The sequence below is a fragment of the Pyrus communis genome, chromosome 1, assembly GCF_041283825.1.
Source record: "Pyrus communis isolate YQ-2024b chromosome 1, ASM4128382v1, whole genome shotgun sequence".
Classification (NCBI taxonomy): Eukaryota; Viridiplantae; Streptophyta; class Magnoliopsida; order Rosales; family Rosaceae; genus Pyrus; species Pyrus communis.
The window spans coordinates 18,166,672-18,171,012 of record NC_142565.1 but is presented as its reverse complement, the minus strand read 5'-3'; positions in this window follow the sequence as shown (position 1 = coordinate 18,171,012).

Sequence of the window (4,341 nt, the reverse complement as noted above, 5' to 3'; positions counted from 1 at the left end):
AGCTTGGTAATGGTGAGTCTCCCATACCCCGCTAAGAGTTCAACAAAACTCTCGAATTCCGATGAGCGATATGGAATTTGCCAAAAATAGTGGGTGGTGCTATTTGATTTAAAGACTCGAATCAAATGGCTTAAAATCAATCAATTTATATTCGTTATGTATTTGTTTACCAATATATTTGCAAACGCTATCCAAAACTTGACAAAGAAAAGCCGAATGCTTTAATTTCCTGACTTAGTTCTACAATCCCATAGATTGTCTTTAATGGCTTGTAGATGTAACTAAGTAGTCTCATCCTCACAATCTTCCTATTGATAATGTATCATTGGAAGAATATGTTAGATAAGTCTAACATGAGAAAGACAACACTTTTAATGTCATAATTCTTCAAATACAAATTGTTGTATGAAGAAATAAGAGTTGCTTTGAACAACCCTTAATCAACACAAACTTTAGTGCTTGTTTCTTTGTTACATAAACAAGGAACTTTTGAAGTAAGCACAAGGGCATGGACGCTTTATGTGCCATGATTCTTCACTTACAAATTGTTGTATGAAGAAATGAGAGTTGCCTTGAACAACTCTTGAAAGTTTGTAATTATGTTTAGAACATAATGGTTGGTTGACAAAAATAGTCCATCAACATGGACTTATGATGATTTTGAATCATTGAGTGTTGAAGTGTTAAACCACTTAACGAGACGGAAATTAGGCGAGGACTTCACCTTTGTGTCCCTATCCTAATGGTTCACTAAGTTTATTGTAAACTATATAGTGAACAATAACCGCACACTCTCCAAATTGTTTGATGTGTATAACACAATTGAAATAAGTTTCAAGAGAGATAGTGGGAGTTTAGGGACCATGACTATTGTAGTCAAAGGAGAAGTCAAATGAAGAAGGCAAAATAACTCCAAGGGAACAAACTTTCTTTATGAAAGGATGGACATTGGAAAGGGTATTTGCAAGAAATGTCTTGCAAGTGTCAAGAACACACCTTTCGAAGGTGTTGTAATATGTTCTTGAAATAGTTCAAAACAGTTGGTTCTTCTACTTGAATGCTTGATTCCGTATTAGTAACTATGTTTTACAATTGTTGTAAAAGTGTGCTAATAAAAAGTAGAAGATTAATGAGAGAAGAGAAAGTACTTCACATTCGGAAAGTGAATAAAATATAGATCTCTGCGAAAGCGGATTGTACTTACTTCCTCATATGAACTACCAAAGAAATTGGAAAATACTAAAGATTGTCTTTACATTCCAATTTTAAGGAACTTAAATCCGTCACTATAGTAGAGATGGATAAATGTTTTGTTTGACAAAACATTGTTCTTTATTAATCAATAATTAGATTATTGTAATTTAATTGGTTGTCTCTATAGTAGAGATGATGTGGTAGTTTAACTGTTTAGAATACGATGATGCCTAAAAACCCAAAAGGTTGCAAGGTAGTGACTAATCCTAACTGAGTTGTGATACCTCTAAAACATAAGTTACGAGTTGGTCATAGATAGATGCTTTGGATCGTTAGATCCGGATCCAATACCTTCTTGTTAAAATTGTATAGAGGCGAAATGTTCGAATCTTTATTCTTTTGGAAAGAAGAAAGAATCACAAAGTTGTTGAGGTTAATTCACTTAGATGTTAGTGGCACTTGTCCACAACATAATACTACTCATGTTGTATGACATTCACCGAAGATCACTCTCGGTTGGACTATAGTTTATTTTGAATAAACACAAGTACGAATACTTTGCAAAAGGTTTCAAAGAATTCAATAAATGTAAGTAGATGAGTAAGACGTCTAAAGTATTTACCTCCTTAGATTTGATCCAAGGAAAAAGTAACACTTTAGATTAATTTCCTTGAAAAATATCAAGGAAAGTAGCATCGTAAGATAATGAATTTCTCCATTAGGAGAAGAATGAACATGAATAAGATTTAGTTCGTTGGACATTATCAATTACCCATATATATATGATATATACTTCTAAGACAACCTAGTTCCTATACCACAAGCTCCAAGGTAGTCCAGAAGGATTTATAAACCGTCTCAGTTGAATGGTTTGAACTTTATGACTATGTCATAGAGTTGCACCTCTTAATTCGAAAGAAATAAGAATGAAAATCCTTATGACTACATTGAGTGTATATACGATATATACTCAAGGAAATGGTAAAGTACCATTTGACCCGAAATAATGAAACCTTCACAGCTAATTGGTAGCTTAAGGTGACTACACTCAAAGAGAATGGTTGACTTTGAAGAAACCATCTTTGACGTAGTCTTGGTTTCAATTAATTCGAAGATTGCTAGCTACAACTAAATGGTGATTTAATGTTTGGACATAATATGGGTTTCCGAAACCATTATTAAGATAGTCTTGATAATATATGTCTAAAACTATAAATCACAAGACAGGTTAGTTGTAGAGATCCATCCATCATGGATCTTAGCAAGCTAGTGGGAGCTATAAGCGTCTTATGAGAAAAGATCAATTGTTTGATTTCTCATAAAGATGTAAATGAATCTTTTGTTTACTAGGTTTACAAAAGATTAGTGGGAGTTAATCGTATTCCTAAATTTAAATATATATATATATATATATATATATATATGATATATTAATTTTTTGGAAATGAAAAGAGTATTTCTTCGTTAAAGTTATTCTATAACGATAGAATGTATAAGGGAGATATAGTCTATTTAATGGAATGGAAATCTATAATGATATATTTCAAGATATAATTGGATTATATCAATCCCTAAAATAGACAAGAGATGCTAGGAAGTTTCTCATTTGATGATAAACTTCAATTAGAATGACAATTCTAGTGAGACTAGGAAGTTGTTCTTCTCAAAGGGAATGTACCCTTTGACTCCCAAAGAAATAATGCGTAAATAGAATCCTTTATGCATAAGTAGAAAGGTGATTTATGTATTTCATATTGTATGAAAAACATTGATATAAGATGTAACTAGAAAGGTACAAGACAATATCAGTGCAAACCCAGGATCAGAACCATGGCAACTGTCAAGTGAGTCCTTAAGTATTTGAGAAATACTAAAGGATATATTACTCAATAATTGAGAAAGAATTAAAGTAACGTAATGGAAGCGTAAATGTATTAGATTATGAATCTAATCTATCATTGGATATTTCTTCATTATGAATGAAGAGATAAACATATATCTCTTTATTATGACTAAAAAGATATTTGGATGGAAACATTAAAGTAATGACTTTAGTGTGTTCCATTATGAATGCAAAATATATTGCCATATAGAAGTTTACAACAATGTTGTTTGGATGGGAAAGTTCATTTATGAACTCTCTATTCGGTTCCAACCAGAAAGTGTATGACACTAATGGGGCGATAGCTCAAGCCAGGGAATCAAGGTCCGAACTCAAATGAGAGACTAAACCACATGATTAGGAATCATGAATAATGGTGACGTCGTTATTCTCAAGGTTGCTTCTATGGATAACATATAGATATCCATCTTGTTTAGGCCTACTACTCAGCCATTTATGAAATGAATTACAGAAGAGGTATCATTACTGATAACCAAGCTGATTGGCTTTAATGCAAGTGGGAGATTGTTGGAAATGTGCCCAAAAACCAATCATATGATGATACTTTATGGACATTTCACAAAGTTAAACTAATGTAGTTTAAATGTAAAGGGCAAAGATTATTGTTTGAGCCGTCTCATATAAATGTTATATGCTTAAACGATAAGTCCAAGGAATATGTGATTGGAAGAATGCGATCTAAAGAAGTTAGATTATGAGACCATTCTTTCGTTGACACATCCTAAACGTTCCTGATCATAGGATTGTCAATTGGGCATTGACAGTCCGTTAAGATCAGTACGTGTTATGTCTTCTCTCAGGGAGAGTGACTAGTCTCGAGTCATTGGTGTGTGTGACATCAAGACAAGTACGTAGGTGCTCAATAGAGAATGAGTTCACTGAACACGATCAACGAAGAGTTCTCATATTCATGTCACATGAGAACTCATGGTTGGGATAATGCAAATTAGACTTTTGACCTGAGGCATCACAGTTGTCTTGTGGTTAGGTCCTTAATCTTTGATTATGTCAAAGTCACTCCATCAGGAGGGTGTCCACGGCATCGTTGGGGTTAAGCCATTTAGCCATGGAGGCAAGTGAATGCGCAACAAGGGATCTCTAACCTTCAAACTGTTTGAGGGAGAATACTCTATGATATGATTAAGAATCTTTGGCCAAAGTATGAATGAGATTTAGGAATGTGTTCCAAATCACATTCAAGGTAATCATATAAGCACAAGACTCACATTGGATAGTAGACATGA